The sequence below is a fragment of the Oncorhynchus kisutch genome, unplaced genomic scaffold, assembly GCF_002021735.2.
Source record: "Oncorhynchus kisutch isolate 150728-3 unplaced genomic scaffold, Okis_V2 scaffold746, whole genome shotgun sequence".
In the NCBI taxonomy this organism is placed as follows: domain Eukaryota; kingdom Metazoa; phylum Chordata; class Actinopteri; order Salmoniformes; family Salmonidae; genus Oncorhynchus; species Oncorhynchus kisutch.
Genome location: NW_022262691.1, coordinates 128,233 through 148,668, shown reverse-complemented (window position 1 = coordinate 148,668; position 20,436 = coordinate 128,233). Strand labels below are relative to the sequence as shown.

General features: G+C 44.0%; 12 non-coding genes across 12 annotated transcripts; all 12 read right to left on the bottom strand.

Moving 5' to 3' along the window:
- Positions 1 to 41: 41 nt before the first annotated feature.
- Positions 42 to 114, bottom strand: trnar-ccu (transfer RNA arginine (anticodon CCU)). Its single transcript has one exon. It is a non-coding gene; the product is annotated as a tRNA-Arg (tRNA).
- A 1,816-nt stretch (positions 115 to 1,930) lies between these two features.
- Positions 1,931 to 2,003, bottom strand: trnar-ccu (transfer RNA arginine (anticodon CCU)). The gene has a single exon. It is a non-coding gene; the product is annotated as a tRNA-Arg (tRNA).
- Positions 2,004 to 4,863: 2,860 nt separating this feature from the next.
- trnar-ccu (transfer RNA arginine (anticodon CCU)) lies at positions 4,864 to 4,936 on the bottom strand. Its single transcript has one exon. It is a non-coding gene; the product is annotated as a tRNA-Arg (tRNA).
- Positions 4,937 to 7,030: 2,094 nt separating this feature from the next.
- On the bottom strand, positions 7,031 to 7,103 carry trnar-ccu (transfer RNA arginine (anticodon CCU)). The gene has a single exon. It is a non-coding gene; the product is annotated as a tRNA-Arg (tRNA).
- A 491-nt stretch (positions 7,104 to 7,594) lies between these two features.
- trnar-ccu (transfer RNA arginine (anticodon CCU)) lies at positions 7,595 to 7,667 on the bottom strand. The gene has a single exon. It is a non-coding gene; the product is annotated as a tRNA-Arg (tRNA).
- A 977-nt stretch (positions 7,668 to 8,644) lies between these two features.
- Positions 8,645 to 8,717, bottom strand: trnar-ccu (transfer RNA arginine (anticodon CCU)). The gene has a single exon. It is a non-coding gene; the product is annotated as a tRNA-Arg (tRNA).
- Positions 8,718 to 11,863: 3,146 nt separating this feature from the next.
- On the bottom strand, positions 11,864 to 11,936 carry trnar-ccu (transfer RNA arginine (anticodon CCU)). The gene has a single exon. It is a non-coding gene; the product is annotated as a tRNA-Arg (tRNA).
- Positions 11,937 to 12,915: 979 nt separating this feature from the next.
- On the bottom strand, positions 12,916 to 12,988 carry trnar-ccu (transfer RNA arginine (anticodon CCU)). Its single transcript has one exon. It is a non-coding gene; the product is annotated as a tRNA-Arg (tRNA).
- Positions 12,989 to 14,804: 1,816 nt separating this feature from the next.
- Positions 14,805 to 14,877, bottom strand: trnar-ccu (transfer RNA arginine (anticodon CCU)). The gene has a single exon. It is a non-coding gene; the product is annotated as a tRNA-Arg (tRNA).
- Positions 14,878 to 18,917: 4,040 nt separating this feature from the next.
- On the bottom strand, positions 18,918 to 18,990 carry trnar-ccu (transfer RNA arginine (anticodon CCU)). Its single transcript has one exon. It is a non-coding gene; the product is annotated as a tRNA-Arg (tRNA).
- A 210-nt stretch (positions 18,991 to 19,200) lies between these two features.
- trnar-ccu (transfer RNA arginine (anticodon CCU)) lies at positions 19,201 to 19,273 on the bottom strand. The gene has a single exon. It is a non-coding gene; the product is annotated as a tRNA-Arg (tRNA).
- Positions 19,274 to 20,319: 1,046 nt separating this feature from the next.
- On the bottom strand, positions 20,320 to 20,392 carry trnar-ccu (transfer RNA arginine (anticodon CCU)). Its single transcript has one exon. It is a non-coding gene; the product is annotated as a tRNA-Arg (tRNA).
- Between the last annotated feature and the right edge of the window lie 44 nt (positions 20,393 to 20,436).

Below are 20,436 nucleotides of genomic sequence, written 5' to 3'. Positions count from 1 at the left end.
ATGGGATCAGCACGCTTCCGCTGCGCCACTCTGCTTCGATCCACACCAGATGGGACTTGAACCCACAATCCCTGGCTTAGGAGGCCAGTACCTTATCCATTAGGCCACTGGGGCACTGTTTACCTTCTGCAAACAGTACGAACTGATAGAAGCAGTAAAAACAAAGTGTACTGGATAGCACTGAGAGACGCAAATGAAATTTAGCTTTCTAATTTCTGCGTGCGTTTGATTTTTTAAAATAATCTGGTTAGCAGAGGATGGTTTCGATCCATCGACCTCTGGGTTATGGGCCCAGCACGCTTCCGCTGCGGCACTCTGCTCTCAGCCACTTCAGGAAAGACTAGAACTCACAATCCATGGCTTAGGAGGCCTGTGTCTTAGGACACTGGGGCACTGATTACCTTCTGCAAACAGTACGAACTGATAGAAGCAGTAAAAACAATGTGTACTGGATAGCAATGAGAGACGCAAATGAAATTTAGCTTTCTAATTTCTGCTTGCGTTTCATTTTTTTAAATAATCTGGTTAGCAGAGGATGGTTTCGATCCATCGACCTCTGGGTTATGGGCCCAGCACGCTTCCGCTGCGCCACTCTGCTCTCAGCCACTTCAGAAAAGACTAGAACTCACAATCCATGGCTTAGGAGGCCAGTGTCTTAGGCCACTGGGGCACTGTTTACCTTCTGCAAACAGTACGAACTGATAGAAGCAGTAAAAATAATGTGTACTGGATAGCACTGAGAGACGCAAATTCAATTTAGCTTTCTAATTTCTGCTTGCGTTTCATTAAAAAAAAAATCTGGTTAGCAGAGGATGGTTTCGATCCATCGACCTCTGGGTTATGGGCCCAGCACGCTTCCGCTGCGCCACTCTACTCTCAGCCACTTCAGAAAAGACTAGAACTCACAATCCATGGCTTAGGAGGCCAGAGTCTTAGGCCACTGGGGTACTGTGTAAACAGTATGACCTATACAAACTGTTGGAAGAGGTAAAAACAAATGTATAATGGCAATGAGACATGCCATGAAACGACAATTTTTTTTGTTTTTTTTGTTCGCACTTAAAATCTAAAAAGAAACTGTTTAGAAGATGATGTTTTCGATCCTTCGACCTCTGGGTTATGGGCCCAGCACGCTTCCGCTGCGCCACTCTGCTCTCAGCCACTTCAGAAAAGACTAGAACTCACAATCCATGGCTTAGGAGGCCAGAGTCTTAGGCCACTGGGGTACTGTGTAAACAGTATGACCTATACAAACTGTTGGAAGAGGTAAAAACAAATGTATAATGGCAATGAGACATGCCATGAAACGACATTTTTTTTTGTTTTTTTTGTTCGCACTTAAAATCTAAAAAGAAACTGTTTAGAAGATGATGTTTTCGATCCTTCGACCTCTGGGTTATGGGCCCAGCACGCTTCCGCTGCGCCACTCTGCTCTCAGCCACTTCAGAAAAGACTAGAACTCACAATCCATGGCTTAGGAGGCCAGTGTCTTAGGCCACTGGGGCACTGTTTACCTTCTGCAAACAGTACGAACTGATAGAAGCAGTAAAAATAATGTGTACTGGATAGCACTGAGAGACGCAAATTCAATTTAGCTTTCTAATTTCTGCTTGCGTTTCATTAAAAAAAAATCTGGTTAGTGGCTCCCAGCCACTTCAGAAAAGACTAGAACTCACAATCCATGGCTTAGGAGGCCAGTGTCTTAAGCCACTGGGGTACTGTGTAAACAGTATGACCTATACAAACTGTTGGAAGAGGTAAAAACAAATGTATAATGGCAATGAGACATGCCATGAAACGACACATTTTTTTATTTTTTTTGTTCGCACTTAAAATCTAAAAAGAAACTTTTTAGCAGAGGATGGTTATTATCCATCGACCACTGGGTTATGGGATCAGCACGCTTCCGCTGCGCCACTCTGCTTCGATCCACACCAGATGGGACTTGAACCCACAATCCCTGGCTTAGGAGGCCAGTACCTTATCCATTAGGCCACTGGGGCACTGTTTACCTTCTGCAAACAGTACGAACTGATAGAAGCAGTAAAAACAAAGTGTACTGGATAGCACTGAGAGACGCAAATGAAATGTAGCTTTCTAATTTCTGCTTGCGTTTGATTTTTTTAAATAATCTGGTTAGCAGAGGATGGTTTCGATCCATCGACCTCTGGGTTATGGGCCCAGCACGCTTCCGCTGCGCCACTCTGCTCTCAGCCACTTCAGAAAAGACTAGAACTCACAATCCATGGCTTAGGAGGCCAGTGTCTTAGGCCACTGGGGTACTGTGTAAACAGTATGACCTATACAAACTGTTGGAAGAGGTAAAAACAAATGTATAATGGCAATGAGACATGCCATGAAACGACAATTTTTTTTGTTTTTTTTGTTCGCACTTAAAATCTAAAAAGAAACTGTTTAGCAGAGGATGGTTTCGATCCATCGACCTCTGGGTTATGGGCCCAGCACGCTTCCGCTGCGGCACTCTGCTCTCAGCCACTTCAGGAAAGACTAGAACTCACAATCCATGGCTTAGGAGGCCAGTGTCTTAGGCCACTGGGGCACTGTTTACCTTCTGCAAACAGTACGAACTGATAGAAGCAGTAAAAATAATGTGTACTGGATAGCACTGAGAGACGCAAATTCAATTTAGCTTTCTAATTTCTGCTTGCGTTTCATTAAAAAAAAAATCTGGTTAGCAGAGGATGGTTTCGATCCATCGACCTCTGGGTTATGGGCCCAGCACGCTTCCGCTGCGCCACTCTACTCTCAGCCACTTCAGAAAAGACTAGAACTCACAATCCATGGCTTAGGAGGCCAGAGTCTTAGGCCACTGGGGTACTGTGTAAACAGTATGACCTATACAAACTGTTGGAAGAGGTAAAAACAAATGTATAATGGCAATGAGACATGCCATGAAACGACAATTTTTTTTGTTTTTTTTGTTCGCACTTAAAATCTAAAAAGAAACTGTTTAGAAGATGATGTTTTCGATCCTTCGACCTCTGGGTTATGGGCCCAGCACGCTTCCGCTGCGCCACTCTGCTCTCAGCCAGTTCAGAAAAGACTAGAACTCACAATCCATGGCTTAGGAGGCCAGTGTCTTAGGCCACTGGGGCACTGTTTACCTTCTGCAAACAGTACGAACTGATAGAAGCAGTAAAAATAATGTGTACTGGATAGCACTGAGAGACGCAAATTCAATTTAGCTTTCTAATTTCTGCTTGCGTTTCATTAAAAAAAAATCTGGTTAGCAGAGGATGGTTTCGATCCATCGACCTCTGGGTTATGGGCCCAGCACGCTTCCGCTGCGCCACTCTGCTCTCAGCCACTTCAGAAAAGACTAGAACTCACAATCCATGGCTTAGGATGCCAGTGTCTTAGGCCACTGGGGCACTGTTTACCTTCTGCAAACAGTACGAACTGATAGAAGCAGTAAAAATAATGTGTACTGGATAGCACTGAGAGACGCAAATTCAATTTAGCTTTCTAATTTCTGCTTGCGTTTCATTAAAAAAAAATCTGGTTAGTGGCTCCCAGCCACTTCAGAAAAGACTAGAACTCACAATCCATGGCTTAGGAGGCCAGTGTTTTAAGCCACTGGGGTACTGTGTAAACAGTATGACCTATACAAACTGTTGGAAGAGGTAAAAACAAATGTATAATGGCAATGAGTCATGCCATGAAACGACAATTTTTTTTGTTTTTTTTGTTCGCACTTAAAATCTAAAAAGAAACTGTTTAGCAGAAGATGGTTTCGATCCATCGACCTCTGGGTTATGGGCCCAGCACGCTTCCGCTGCGGCACTCTGCTCTCAGCCACTTCAGGAAAGACTAGAACTCACAATCCATGGCTTAGGAGGCCTGTGTCTTAGGACACTGGGGCACTGATTACCTTCTGCAAACAGTACGAACTGATAGAAGCAGTAAAAACAATGTGTACTGGATAGCACTGAGAGACACAAATGAAATTTAGCTTTCTAATTTCTGCTTGCGTTTCATTTTTTTAAATAATCTGGTTAGCAGAGGATGGTTTCGATCCATCGACCTCTGGGTTATGGGCCCAGCACGCTTCCGCTGCGCCACTCTGCTCTCAGCCAGTTCAGAAAAGACTAGAACTCACAATCCATGGCTTAGGAGGCCAGTGTCTTAGGCCACTGGGGCACTGTTTACCTTCTGCAAACAGTACGAACTGATAGAAGCAGTAAAAATAATGTGTACTGGATAGCACTGAGAGACGCAAATTCAATTTAGCTTTCTAATTTCTGCTTGCGTTTCATAAAAAAAAAAATCTGGTTAGCAGAGGATGGTTTCGATCCATCGACCTCTGGGTTATGGGCCCAGCACGCTTCCGCTGCGCCACTCTGCTCTCAGCCACTTCAGAAAAGACTAGAACTCACAATCCATAGCTTAGGAGGCCAGTGTCTTAGGCCACTGGGGCACTGTTTACCTTCTGCAAACAGTACGAACTGATAGAAGCAGTAAAAATAATGTGTACTGGATAGCACTGAGAGACGCAAATTCAATTTAGCTTTCTAATTTCTGCTTGCGTTTCATTAAAAAAAAATCTGGTTAGTGGCTCCCAGCCACTTCAGAAAAGACTAGAACTCACAATCCATGGCTTAGGAGGCCAGTGTCTTAAGCCACTGGGGTACTGTGTAAACAGTATGACCTATACAAACTGTTGGAAGAGGTAAAAACAAATGTATAATGGCAATGAAACATGCCATGAAACGACACATTTTTTTATTTTTTTTGTTCGCACTTAAAATCTAAAAAGAAAATTTTTAGCAGAGGATGGTTATTATCCATCGACCACTGGGTTATGGGATCAGCACGCTTCCGCTGCGCCACTCTGCTTCGATCCACACCAGATGGGACTTGAACCCACAATCCCTGGCTTAGGAGGCCAGTACCTTATCCATTAGGCCACTGGGGCACTGTTTACCTTCTGCAAACAGTACGAACTGATAGAAGCAGTAAAAACAAAGTGTACTGGATAGCACTGAGAGATGCAAATGAAATTTAGCTTTCTAATTTCTGCGTGCGTTTGATTTTTTTAAATAATCTGGTTAGCAGAGGATGGTTTCGATCCATCGACCTCTGGGTTATGGGCCCAGCACGCTTCCGCTGCGCCACTCTGCTCTCAGCCACTTCAGAAAAGACTAGAACTCACAATCCATGGCTTAGGAGGCCAGTGTCTTAGGCCACTGGGGTACTGTGTAAACAGTATGACCTATACAAACTGTTGGAAGAGGTAAAAACAAATGTATAATGGCAATGAGACATGCCATGAAACGACAATTTTTTTTGTTTTTTTTGTTCGCACTTAAAATCTAAAAAGAAACTGTTTAGCAGAGGATGGTTTCGATCCATCGACCTCTGGGTTATGGGCCCAGCACGCTTCCGCTGCGGCACTCTGCTCTCAGCCACTTCAGGAAAGACTAGAACTCACAATCCATGGCTTAGGAGGCCTGTGTCTTAGGACACTGGGGCACTGATTACCTTCTGCAAACAGTACGAACTGATAGAAGCAGTAAAAACAATGTGTACTGGATAGCAATGAGAGACGCAAATGAAATTTAGCTTTCTAATTTCTGCTTGCGTTTCATTTTTTAAAATAATCTGGTTAGCAGAGGATGGTTTCGATCCATCGACCTCTGGGTTATGGGCCCAGCACGCTTCCGCTGCGCCACTCTGCTCTCAGCCACTTCAGAAAAGACTAGAACTCACAATCCATGGCTTAGGAGGCCAGTGTCTTAGGCCACTGGGGCACTGTTTACCTTCTGCAAACAGTACGAACTGATAGAAGCAGTAAAAATAATGTGTACTGGATAGCACTGAGAGACGCAAATTCAATTTAGCTTTCTAATTTCTGCTTGCGTTTCATTAAAAAAAAAATCTGGTTAGCAGAGGATGGTTTCGATCCATCGACCTCTGGGTTATGGGCCCAGCACGCTTCCGCTGCGCCACTCTACTCTCAGCCACTTCAGAAAAGACTAGAACTCACAATCCATGGCTTAGGAGGCCAGAGTCTTAGGCCACTGGGGTACTGTGTAAACAGTATGACCTATACAAACTGTTGGAAGAGGTAAAAACAAATGTATAATGGCAATGAGACATGCCATGAAACGACAATTTTTTTTGTTTTTTTTGTTCGCACTTAAAATCTAAAAAGAAACTGTTTAGAAGATGATGTTTTCGATCCTTCGACCTCTGGGTTATGGGCCCAGCACGCTTCCGCTGCGCCACTCTGCTCTCAGCCACTTCAGAAAAGACTAGAACTCACTATCCATGGCTTAGGAGGCCAGAGTCTTAGGCCACTGGGGTACTGTGTAAACAGTATGACCTATACAAACTGTTGGAAGAGGTAAAAACAAATGTATAATGGCAATGAGACATGCCATGAAACGACAATTTTTTTGTTTTTTTTGTTCGCACTTAAAATCTAAAAAGAAACTGTTTAGAAGATGATGTTTTCGATCCTTCGACCTCTGGGTTATGGGCCCAGCACGCTTCCGCTGCGCCACTCTGCTCTCAGCCACTTCAGAAAAGACTAGAACTCACAATCCATGGCTTAGGAGGCCAGTGTCTTAGGCCACTGGGGCACTGTTTACCTTCTGCAAACAGTACGAACTGATAGAAGCAGTAAAAATAATGTGTACTGGATAGCACTGAGAGACGCAAATTCAATTTAGCTTTCTAATTTCTGCTTGCGTTTCATTAAAAAAAAATCTGGTTAGTGGCTCCCAGCCACTTCAGAAAAGACTAGAACTCACAATCCATGGCTTAGGAGGCCAGTGTCTTAAGCCACTGGGGTACTGTGTAAACAGTATGACCTATACAAACTGTTGGAAGAGGTAAAAACAAATGTATAATGGCAATGAGACATGCCATGAAACGACACATTTTTTTATTTTTTTTGTTCGCACTTAAAATCTAAAAAGAAACTTTTTAGCAGAGGATGGTTATTATCCATCGACCACTGGGTTATGGGATCAGCACGCTTCCGCTGCGCCACTCTGCTTCGATCCACACCAGATGGGACTTGAACCCACAATCCCTGGCTTAGGAGGCCAGTACCTTATCCATTAGGCCACTGGGGCACTGTTTACCTTCTGCAAACAGTACGAACTGATAGAAGCAGTAAAAACAAAGTGTACTGGATAGCACTGAGAGACGCAAATGAAATTTAGCTTTCTAATTTCTGCTTGCGTTTGATTTTTTTAAATAATCTGGTTAGCAGAGGATGGTTTCGATCCATCGACCTCTGGGTTATGGGCCCAGCACGCTTCCGCTGCGCCACTCTGCTCTCAGCCACTTCAGAAAAGACTAGAACTCACAATCCATGGCTTAGGAGGCCAGTGTCTTAGGCCACTGGGGTACTGTGTAAACAGTATGACCTATACAAACTGTTGGAAGAGGTAAAAACAAATGTATAATGGCAATGAGACATGCCATGAAACTACAATTTTTTTTGTTTTTTTTGTTCGCACTTAAAATCTAAAAAGAAACTGTTTAGCAGAGGATGGTTTCGATCCATCGACCTCTGGGTTATGGGCCCAGCACGCTTCCGCTGCGCCACTCTGCTTCCATCCACCCCAGATGGGACTTGAACCCACAATCCCTGGCTTAGGAGGCCAGTGCCTTTTCCATTAGGCCACTGGGGCACTGTTTACCTTCTGCAAACAGTACGAACTGATAGAAGCAGTAAAAATAATGTGTACTGGATAGCACTGAGAGACGCAAATTCAATTTAGCTTTCTAATTTCTGCTTGCGTTTCATTAAAAAAAAATTTGGTTAGCAGAGGATGGTTTCGATCCATCGACCTCTGGGTTATGGGCCCAGCACGCTTCCGCTGCGCCACTCTGCTCTCAGCCACTTCAGAAAAGACTAGAACTCACAATCCATGGCTTAGGAGGCCAGTGTCTTAGGCCACTGGGGCACTGTTTACCTTCTGCAAACAGTACGAACTGATAGAAGCAGTAAAAATAATGTGTACTGGATAGCACTGAGAGACGCAAATTCAATTTAGCTTTCTAATTTCTGCTTGCGTTTCATAAAAAAAAAAATCTGGTTAGCAGAGGATGGTTTCGATCCATCGACCTCTGGGTTATGGGCCCAGCACGCTTCCGCTGCGCCACTCTGCTCTCAGCCACTTCAGAAAAGACTAGAACTCACAATCCATGGCTTAGGAGGCCAGTGTCTTAGGCCACTGGGGAACTGTTTACCTTCTGCAAACAGTACGAACTGATAGAAGCAGTAAAAATAATGTGTACTGGATAGCACTGAGAGACGCAAATTCAATTTAGCTTTCTAATTTCTGCTTGCGTTTCATTAAAAAAAAATCTGGTTAGTGGCTCTCAGCCACTTCAGAAAAGACTAGAACTCACAATCCATGGCTTAGGAGGCCAGTGTCTTAAGCCACTGGGGTACTGTGTAAACAGTATGACCTATACAAACTGTTGGAAGAGGTAAAAACAAATGTATAATGGCAATGAGACATGCCATGAAACGACACATTTTTTTATTTTTTTTGTTCGCACTTAAAATCTAAAAAGAAACTTTTAGCAGAGGATGGTTATTATCCATCTACCACTGGGTTATGGGATCAGCACGCTTCCGCTGCGCCACTCTGCTTCGATCCACACCAGATGGGACTTGAACCCACAATCCCTGGCTTAGGAGGCCAGTACCTTATCCATTAGGCCACTGGGGCACTGTTTACCTTCTGCAAACAGTACGAACTGATAGAAGCAGTAAAAACAAAGTGTACTGGATAGCACTGAGAGACGCAAATGAAATTTAGCTTTCTAATTTCTGCTTGCGTTTGATTTTTTTAAATAAACTGTTTAGCAGAGGATGGTTTCGATCCATCGACCTCTGGGTTATGGGCCCAGCACGCTTCCGCTGCGGCACTCTGCTCTCAGCCACTTCAGGAAAGACTAGAACTCACAATCCATGGCTTAGGAGGCCTGTGTCTTAGGACACTGGGGCACTGATTACCTTCTGCAAACAGTACGAACTGATAGAAGCAGTAAAAACAATGTGTACTGGATAGCAATGAGAGACGCAAATGAAATTTAGCTTTCTAATTTCTGCTTGCGTTTCATTTTTTTAAATAATCTGGTTAGCAGAGGATGGTTTCGATCCATCGACCTCTGGGTTATGGGCCCAGCACGCTTCCGCTGCGCCACTCTGCTCTCAGCCACTTCAGAAAAGACTAGAACTCACAATCCATGGCTTAGGAGGCCAGTGTCTTAGGCCACTGGGGCACTGTTTACCTTCTGCAAACAGTACGAACTGATAGAAGCAGTAAAAATAATGTGTACTGGATAGCACTGAGAGACGCAAATTCAATTTAGCTTTCTAATTTCTGCTTGCGTTTCATAAAAAAAAAAATCTGGTTAGCAGAGGATGGTTTCGATCCATCGACCTCTGGGTTATGGGCCCAGCACGCTTCCGCTGCGCCACTCTGCTCTCAGCCACTTCAGAAAAGACTAGAACTCACAATCCATGGCTTAGGAGGCCAGTGTCTTAGGCCACTGGGGAACTGTTTACCTTCTGCAAACAGTACGAACTGATAGAAGCAGTAAAAATAATGTGTACTGGATAGCACTGAGAGACGCAAATTCAATTTAGCTTTCTAATTTCTGCTTGCGTTTCATTAAAAAAAAATCTGGTTAGTGGCTCTCAGCCACTTCAGAAAAGACTAGAACTCACAATCCATGGCTTAGGAGGCCAGTGTCTTAAGCCACGGGGGTACTGTGTAAACAGTATGACCTATACAAACTGTTGGAAGAGGTAAAAACAAATGTATAATGGCAATGAGACATGCCATGAAACGACACATTTTTTAATTTTTTTTGTTCGCACTTAAAATCTAAAAAGAAACTTTTAGCAGAGGATGGTTATTATCCATCTACCACTGGGTTATGGGATCAGCACGCTTCCGCTGCGCCACTCTGCTTCGATCCACACCAGATGGGACTTGAACCCACAATCCCTGGCTTAGGAGGCCAGTACCTTATCCATTAGGGCACTGGGGCACTGTTTACCTTCTGCAAACAGTACGAACTGATAGAAGCAGTAAAAACAAAGTGTACTGGATAGCACTGAGAGACGCAAATGAAATTTAGCTTTCTAATTTCTGCTTGCGTTTGATTTTTTAAAATAATCTGGTTAGCAGAGGATGGTTTCGATCCATCGACCTCTGGGTTATGGGCCCAGCACGCTTCCGCTGCGCCACTCTGCTCTCAGCCACTTCAGAAAAGACTAGAACTCACAATCCATGGCTTAGGAGGCCAGTGTCTTAGGCCACTGGGGTACTGTGTAAACAGTATGACCTATACAAACTGTTGGAAGAGGTAAAAACAAATGTATAATGGCAATGAGACATGCCATGAAACGACAATTTTTTTTGTTTTTTTTGTTCGCACTTAAAATCTAAAAAGAAACTGTTTAGCAGAGGATGGTTTCGATCCATCGACCTCTGGGTTATGGGCCCAGCACGCTTCCGCTGCGGCACTCTGCTCTCAGCCACTTCAGGAAAGACTAGAACTCACAATCCATGGCTTAGGAGGCCTGTGTCTTAGGACACTGGGGCACTGATTACCTTCTGCAAACAGTACGAACTGATAGAAGCAGTAAAAACAATGTGTACTGGATAGCAATGAGAGACGCAAATGAAATTTAGCTTTCTAATTTCTGCTTGCGTTTCATTTTTTTAAATAATCTGGTTAGCAGAGGATGGTTTCGATCCATCGACCTCTGGGTTATGGGCCCAGCACGCTTCCGCTGCGCCACTCTGCTCTCAGCCACTTCAGAAAAGACTAGAACTCACAATCCATGGCTTAGGAGGCCAGTGTCTTAGGCCACTGGGGCACTGTTTACCTTCTGCAAACAGTACGAACTGATAGAAGCAGTAAAAATAATGTGTACTGGATAGCACTGAGAGACGCAAATTCAATTTAGCTTTCTAATTTCTGCTTGCGTTTCATTAAAAAAAAAATCTGGTTAGCAGAGGATGGTTTCGATCCATCGACCTCTGGGTTATGGGCCCAGCACGCTTCCGCTGCGCCACTCTACTCTCAGCCACTTCAGAAAAGACTAGAACTCACAATCCATGGCTTAGGAGGCCAGAGTCTTAGGCCACTGGGGTACTGTGTAAACAGTATGACCTATACAAACTGTTGGAAGAGGTAAAAACAAATGTATAATGGCAATGAGACATGCCATGAAACGACAATTTTTTTTGTTTTTTTTGTTCGCACTTAAAATCTAAAAAGAAACTGTTTAGAAGATGATGTTTTCGATCCTTCGACCTCTGGGTTATGGGCCCAGCACGCTTCCGCTGCGCCACTCTGCTCTCAGCCACTTCAGAAAAGACTAGAACTCACAATCCATGGCTTAGGAGGCCAGTGTCTTAGGCCACTGGGGCACTGTTTACCTTCTGCAAACAGTACGAACTGATAGAAGCAGTAAAAATAATGTGTACTGGATAGCACTGAGAGACGCAAATTCAATTTAGCTTTCTAATTTCTGCTTGCGTTTCATAAAAAAAAAATCTGGTTAGTGGCTCTCAGCCACTTCAGAAAAGACTAGAACTCACAATCCATGGCTTAGGAGGCCAGTGTCTTAAGCCACTGGGGTACTGTGTAAACAGTATGACCTATACAAACTGTTGGAAGAGGTAAAAACAAATGTATAATGGCAATGAGACATGCCATGAAACGACACATTTTTTTATTTTTTTTGTTCGCACTTAAAATCTAAAAAGAAACTTTTTAGCAGAGGATGGATATTATCCATCGACCACTGGGTTATGGGATCAGCACGCTTCCGCTGCGCCACTCTGCTTCGATCCACCCCAGATGGGACTTGAACCCACAATCCCTGGCTTAGGAGGCCAGTACCTTATCCATTAGGCCACTGGGGCACTGTTTACCTTCTGCAAACAGTACGAACTGATAGAAGCAGTAAAAACAATGTGTACTGGATAGCAATGAGAGACGCAAATGAAATTTAGCTTTCTAATTTCTGCTTGCGTTTCATTTTTTTAAATAATCTGGTTAGCAGAGGATGGTTTCGATCCATCGACCTCTGGGTTATGGGCCCAGCACGCTTCCGCTGCGCCACTCTGCTCTCAGCCACTTCAGAAAAGACTAGAACTCACAATCCATGGCTTAGGAGGCCAGTGTCTTAGGCCACTGGGGCACTGTTTACCTTCTGCAAACAGTACGAACTGATAGAAGCAGTAAAAATAATGTGTACTGGATAGCACTGAGAGACGCAAATTCAATTTAGCTTTCTAATTTCTGCTTGCGTTTCATAAAAAAAAAAATCTGGTTAGCAGAGGATGGTTTCGATCCATCGACCTCTGGGTTATGGGCCCAGCACGCTTCCGCTGCGCCACTCTGCTCTCAGCCACTTCAGAAAAGACTAGAACTCACAATCCATGGCTTAGGAGGCCAGTGTCTTAGGCCACTGGGGAACTGTTTACCTTCTGCAAACAGTACGAACTGATAGAAGCAGTAAAAATAATGTGTACTGGATAGCACTGAGAGACGCAAATTCAATTTAGCTTTCTAATTTCTGCTTGCGTTTCATTAAAAAAAAATCTGGTTAGTGGCTCTCAGCCACTTCAGAAAAGACTAGAACTCACAATCCATGGCTTAGGAGGCCAGTGTCTTAAGCCACTGGGGTACTGTGTAAACAGTATGACCTATACAAACTGTTGGAAGAGGTAAAAACAAATGTATAATGGCAATGAGACATGCCATGAAACGACACATTTTTTTATTTTTTTTGTTCGCACTTAAAATCTAAAAAGAAACTTTTAGCAGAGGATGGTTATTATCCATCTACCACTGGGTTATGGGATCATCACGCTTCCGCTGCGCCACTCTGCTTCGATCCACACCAGATGGGACTTGAACCCACAATCCCTGGCATAGGAGGCCAGTACCTTATCCATTAGGCCACTGGGGCACTGTTTACCTTCTGCAAACAGTACGAACTGATAGAAGCAGTAAAAACAAAGTGTACTGGATAGCACTGAGAGACGCAAATGAAATTTAGCTTTCTAATTTCTGCTTGCGTTTGATTTTTTTAAATAATCTGGTTAGCAGAGGATGGTTTCGATCCATCGACCTCTGGGTTATGGGCCCAGCACGCTTCCGCTGCGCCACTCTGCTCTCAGCCACTTCAGAAAAGACTAGAACTCACAATCCATGGCTTAGGAGGCCAGTGTCTTAGGCCACTGGGGTACTGTGTAAACAGTATGACCTATACAAACTGTTGGAAGAGGTAAAAACAAATGTATAATGGCAATGAGACACGCCATGAAACGACAATTTTTTTTGTTTTTTTTGTTCGCACTTAAAATCTAAAAAGAAACTGTTTAGCAGAGGATGGTTTCGATCCATCGACCTCTGGGTTATGGGCCCAGCACGCTTCCGCTGCGGCACTCTGCTCTCAGCCACTTCAGGAAAGACTAGAACTCACAATCCATGGCTTAGGAGGCCTGTGTCTTAGGACACTGGGGCACTGATTACCTTCTGCAAACAGTACGAACTGATAGAAGCAGTAAAAACAATGTGTACTGGATAGCAATGAGAGACGCAAATGAAATTTAGCTTTCTAATTTCTGCTTGCGTTTCATTTTTTTAAATAATCTGGTTAGCAGAGGATGGTTTCGATCCATCGACCTCTGGGTTATGGGCCCAGCACGCTTCCGCTGCGCCACTCTGCTCTCAGCCACTTCAGAAAAGACTAGAACTCACAATCCATGGCTTAGGAGGCCAGTGTCTTAGGCCACTGGGGCACTGTTTACCTTCTGCAAACAGTACGAACTGATAGAAGCAGTAAAAATAATGTGTACTGGATAGCACTGAGAGACGCAAATTCAATTTAGCTTTCTAATTTCTGCTTGCGTTTCATTAAAAAAAAAATCTGGTTAGCAGAGGATGGTTTCGATCCATCGACCTCTGGGTTATGGGCCCAGCACGCTTCCGCTGCGCCACTCTACTCTCAGCCACTTCAGAAAAGACTAGAACTCACAATCCATGGCTTAGGAGGCCAGAGTCTTAGGCCACTGGGGTACTGTGTAAACAGTATGACCTATACAAACTGTTGGAAGAGGTAAAAACAAATGTATAATGGCAATGAGACATGCCATGAAACGACAATTTTTTTTGTTTTTTTTGTTCGCACTTAAAATCTAAAAAGAAACTGTTTAGAAGATGATGTTTTCGATCCTTCGACCTCTGGGTTATGGGCCCAGCACGCTTCCGCTGCGCCACTCTGCTCTCAGCCACTTCAGAAAAGACTAGAACTCACAATCCATGGCTTAGGAGGCCAGTGTCTTAGGCCACTGGGGCACTGTTTACCTTCTGCAAACAGTACGAACTGATAGAAGCAGTAAAAATAATGTGTACTGGATAGCACTGAGAGACGCAAATTCAATTTAGCTTTCTAATTTCTGCTTGCGTTTCATAAAAAAAAAATCTGGTTAGTGGCTCTCAGCCACTTCAGAAAAGACTAGAACTCACAATCCATGGCTTAGGAGGCCAGTGTCTTAAGCCACTGGGGTACTGTGTAAACAGTATGACCTATACAAACTGTTGGAAGAGGTAAAAACAAATGTATAATGGAAATGAGACATGCCATGAAACGACACATTTTTTTATTTTTTTTGTTCGCACTTAAAATCTAAAAAGAAACTTTTTAGCAGAGGATGGATATTATCCATCGACCACTGGGTTATGGGATCAGCACGCTTCCGCTGCGCCACTCTGCTTCGATCCACCCCAGATGGGACTTGAACCCACAATCCCTGGCTTAGGAGGCCAGTACCTTATCCATTAGGCCACTGGGGCACTGTTTACCTTCTGCAAACAGTACGAACTGATAGAAGCAGTAAAAACAATGTGTACTGGATAGCAATGAGAGACGCAAATGAAATTTAGCTTTCTAATTTCTGCTTGCGTTTCATTTTTTTAAATAATCTGGTTAGCAGAGGATGGTTTCGATCCATCGACCTCTGGGTTATGGGCCCAGCACGCTTCCGCTGCGCCACTCTGCTCTCAGCCACTTCAGAAAAGACTAGAACTCACAATCCATGGCTTAGGAGGCCAGTGTCTTAGGCCACTGGGGCACTGTTTACCTTCTGCAAACAGTACGAACTGATAGAAGCAGTAAAAATAATGTGTACTGGATAGCACTGAGAGACGCAAATTCAATTTAGCTTTCTAATTTCTGCTTGCATTTCATTAAAAAAAAATCTGGTTAGTGGCTCTCAGCCACTTCAGAAAAGACTATAACTCACAATCCATGGCTTAGGAGGACAGTGTCTTAAGCCACTGGGGTACTGTGTAAACAGTATGACCTATACAAACTGTTGGAAGAGGTAAAAACAAATGTATAATGGCAATGAGACATGCCATGAAACGACAATTTTTTTAGTTTTTTTTGTTCGCACTTAAAATCTAAAAAGAAACTGTTTAGCAGAGGATGGTTTCGACCCATCGACCTCTGGGTTATGGGCCCAGCACGCTTCCGCAGCGGCACTCTGCTTCCATCCACCCCAGATGGGACTTGAACCCACAATCCCTGGCTTAGGAGGCCAGTGCCTTAGGCTACTGGGGTACTGTGTAAACAGTATGACCTATACAAACTGTTGGAAGAGGTAAAAACAAATGTATAATGGCAATGAGCATTGCCATGAAACGACAATTTTTTAAGTTTTTTTTGTTCGCACTTAAAATCTAAAAAGAAACTGTTTAGCAGAGGATGGTTTCGATCCATCGACCTCTGGGTTATGGGCCCAGCACGCTTCCGCTGCGGCACTCTGCTCTCAGCCACTTCAGGAAAGACTAGAACTCACAATCCATGGCTTAGGAGGCCTGTGTCTTAGGACACTGGGGCACTGATTACCTTCTGCAAACAGTACGAACTGATAGAAGCAGTAAAAACAATGTGTACTGGATAGCACTGAGAGACACAAATGAAATTTAGCTTTCTAATTTCTGCTTGCGTTTCATAAAAAAAAAAATCTGGTTAGCAGAGGATGGTTTCGATCCATCGACCTCTGGGTTATGGGGCCAGCACGCTTCCGCTGCGCCACTCTGCTCTCAGCCACTTCAGAAAAGACTAGAACTCACAATCCATGGCTTAGGAGGCCAGAGTCTTAGGCCACTGGGGTACTGTGTAAACAGTATGACCTATACAAACTGTTGGAAGAGGTAAAAACAAATGTATAATGGCAATGAGACATGCCATGAAACGACAATTTTTTTAGTTTTTTTTGTTCGCACTTAAAATCTAAAAAGAAACTGTTTAGAAGATGATGTTTTCGATCCTTCGACCTCTGGGTTATGGGCCCAGCACGCTTCCGCTGCGCCACTCTGCTCTCAGCCACTTCAGAAAAGACTAGAACTCACAATCCATGGCTTAGGAGGCCAGAGTCTTAGGCCACTGGGGTACTGTGTAAACAGTATGACCTATACAAACTGTTGGAAGAGGTAAAAACAAATGTATAATGGCAATGAGACATGCCATGAAACGACAATTTTTTTAGTTTTTTTTGTTCGCACTTAAAATCTAAAAAGAAACTGTTTAGAAGATGATGTTTTCGATCCTTCGACCTCTGGGTTATGGGCCCAGCACGCTTCCGCTGCGCCACTCTGCTCTCAGCCACTTCAGAAAAGACTAGAACTCACAATCCATGGCTTAGGAGGCCAGTGTCTTAGGCCACTGGGGTACTGTGTAAACAGTATGACCTATACAAACTGTTGGAAGAGGTAAAAACAAATGTATAATAGCAATGAGACATGCCATGAAACGACAATTTTTTTTGTTTTTTTTGTTCGCACTTAAAATCTAAAAAGAAACTGTTTAGCAGAGGATGGTTTCGATCCATCGACCTCTGGGTTATGGGCCCAGCACGCTTCCGCTGCGGCACTCTGCTCTCAGCCACTTCAGGAAAGACTAGAACTCACAATCCACGGCTTAGGAGGCCTGTGTCTTAGGACACTGGGGCACTGATTACCTTCTGCAAACAGTACGAACTGATAGAAGCAGTAAAAACAATGTGTACTGGATAGCAATGAGAGACACAAATGAAATTTAGCTTTCTAATTTCTGCTTGTGTTTCATTTTTTAAAATAATCTGGTTAGCAGAGGATGGTTTCGATCCATCGACCTCTGGGTTATGGGCCCAGCACGCTTCCGCTGCGCCACTCTGCTTCCATCCACCCCAGATGGGACTTGAACCCACAATCCCTGGCTTAGGAGGCCAGTGCCTTAGGCCACTGGGGCACTGTTTACCTTCTGCAAACAGTACGAACTGATAGAAGCAGTAAAAATAATGTGTACTGGATAGCACTGAGAGACGCAAATTCAATTTAGCTTTCTAATTTCTGCTTGCGTTTCATAAAAAAAAAAATCTGGTTAGCAGAGGATGGTTTCGATCCATCGACCTCTGGGTTATGGGCCCAGCACGCTTCCGCTGGGCCACTCTGCTCTCAGCCACTTCAGAAAAGACTAGAACTCACAATCCATGGCTTAGGAGGCCAGTGTCTTAGGCCACTGGGGTACTGTGTAAACAGTATGACCTATACAAACTGTTGGAAGAGGTAAAAACAAATGTATAATGGCAATGAGACATGCCATGAAACGACATTTTTTTTGTTTTTTTTGTTCGCACTTAAAATCTAAAAAGAAACTGTTTAGCAGAGGATGGTTTCGATCTATCGACCTCTGGGTTATGGGCCCAGCACGCTTCCGCTGCGCCACTCTGCTTCCATCCACCCCAGATGGGACTTGAACCCACAATCCCTGGCTTAGGAGGCCAGTGCCTTAGGCCACTGGGGCACTGTTTACCTTCTGCAAACAGTACGAACTGATAGAAGCAGTAAAAATAATGTGTACTGGATAGCACTGAGAGACGCAAATTCAATTTAGCTTTCTAATTTCTGCTTGCGTTTCATTAAAAAAAAAATCTGGTTAGCAGAGGATGGTTTCGATCCATCGACCTCTGGGTTATGGGCCCAGCACGCTTCCGCTGCGCCACTCTGCTCTCAGCCACTTCAGAAAAGACTAGAACTCACAATCCATGGCTTAGGAGGCCAGTGTCTTAGGCCACTGGGGTACTGTGTAAACAGTATGACCTATACAAACTGTTGGAAGAGGTAAAAACAAATGTATAATGGCAATGAGACATGCCATGAAACGACAATTTTTTTTGTTTTTTTTGTTCGCACTTAAAATCTAAAAAGAAACTGTTTAGCAGAGGATGGTTTCGATCCATCGACCTCTGGGTTATGGGCCCAGCACGCTTCCGCTGCGCCACTCTGCTCTCAGCCACTTCAGAAAAGACTAGAACTCACAATCCATGGCTTAGGAGGCCAGTGTCTTAGGCCACTGGGGCACTGTTTACCTTCTGCAAACAGTACGAACTGATAGAAGCAGTAAAAATAATGTGTACTGGATAGCACTGAGAGACGCAAATTCAATTTAGCTTTCTAATTTCTGCTTGCGTTTCATTAAAAAAAAATCTGGTTAGCAGAGGATGGTTTCGATCCATCGACCTCTGGGTTATGGGCCCAGCACACTTCCGCTGCGCCACTCTGCTCTCAGCCACTTCAGAAAAGACTAGAACTCACAATCCATGGCTTAGGAGGCCAGTGTCTTAGGCCACTGGGGTACTGTGTAAACAGTATGACCTATACAAACTGTTGGAAGAGGTAAAAACAAATGTATAATGGCAATGAGACATGCCATGAAACGACAATTTTTTTTGTTTTTTTTGTTCGCACTTAAAATCTAAAAAGAAACTGTTTAGCAGAGGATGGTTTCGATCCATCGACCTCTGGGTTATGGGCCCAGCACGCTTCCGCTGCGCCACTCTGCTTCCATCCACCCCAGATGGGACTTGAACCCACAATCCCTGGCTTAGGAGGCCAGTGCCTTATCCATTAGGCCACTGGGGCACTGTTTACCTTCTGCAAACAGTACGAACTGATAGAAGCAGTAAAAATAATGTGTACTGGATAGCACTGAGAGACGCAAATTCAATTTAGCTTTCTAATTTCTGCTTGCGTTTCATTAAAAAAAAATCTGGTTAGCAGAGGATGGTTTCGATCCATCGACCTCTGGGTTATGGGCCCAGCACGCTTCCGCTGCGCCACTCTGCTTCCATCCACCCCAGATGGGACTTGAACCCACAATCCCTGGCTTAGGAGGCCAGTACCTTATCCATTAGGCCACTGGGGCACTGATTACCTTCTGCAAACAGTACGAACTGATAGAAGCAGTAAAAACAATGTGTACTGGATAGCAATGAGAGACGCAAATTAAATTTAGCTTTCTAATTTCTGCTTGTGTTTCATTTTTTTAAATAATCTGGTTAGCAGAGGATGGTTTCGATCCATCGACCTCTGGGTTATGGGCCCAGCACGCTTCCGCTGCGCCACTCTGCTCTCAGCCACTTCAGAAAAGACTAGAACTCACAATCCATGGCTTAGGAGGCCAGTGTCTTAGGCCACTGGGGTACTGTGTAAACAGTATGACCTATACAAACTGTTGGAAGAGGTAAAAACAAATGTATAATGGCAATGAGACATGCCATGAAACGACAATTTTTTTTGTTTTTTTTGTTCGCACTTAAAATCTAAAAAGAAACTGTTTAGCAGAGGATGGTTTCGATCCATCGACCTCTGGGTTATGGGCCCAGCACGCTTCCGCTGCGCCACTCTGCTCTCAGCCACTTCAGAAAAGACTAGAACTCACAATCCATGGCTTAGGAGGCCAGTGTCTTAGGCCACTGGGGCACTGTTTACCTTCTGCAAACAGTACGAACTGATAGAAGCAGTAAAAATAATGTGTACTGGATAGCACTGAGAGACGCAAATTCAATTTAGCTTTCTAATTTCTGCTTGCGTTTCATTAAAAAAAAATCTGGTTAGCAGAGGATGGTTTCGATCCATCGACCTCTGGGTTATGGGCCCAGCACACTTCCGCTGCGCCACTCTGCTCTCAGCCACTTCAGAAAAGACTAGAACTCACAATCCATGGCTTAGGAGGCCAGTGTCTTAGGCCACTGGGGTACTGTGTAAACAGTATGACCTATACAAACTGTTGGAAGAGGTAAAAACAAATGTATAATGGCAATGAGACATGCCATGAAACGACAATTTTTTTTGTTTTTTTTGTTCGCACTTAAAATCTAAAAAGAAACTGTTTAGCAGAGGATGGTTTCGATCCATCGACCTCTGGGTTATGGGCCCAGCACGCTTCCGCTGCGCCACTCTGCTTCCATCCACCCCAGATGGGACTTGAACCCACAATCCCTGGCTTAGGAGGCCAGTGCCTTATCCATTAGGCCACTGGGGCACTGTTTACCTTCTGCAAACAGTACGAACTGATAGAAGCAGTAA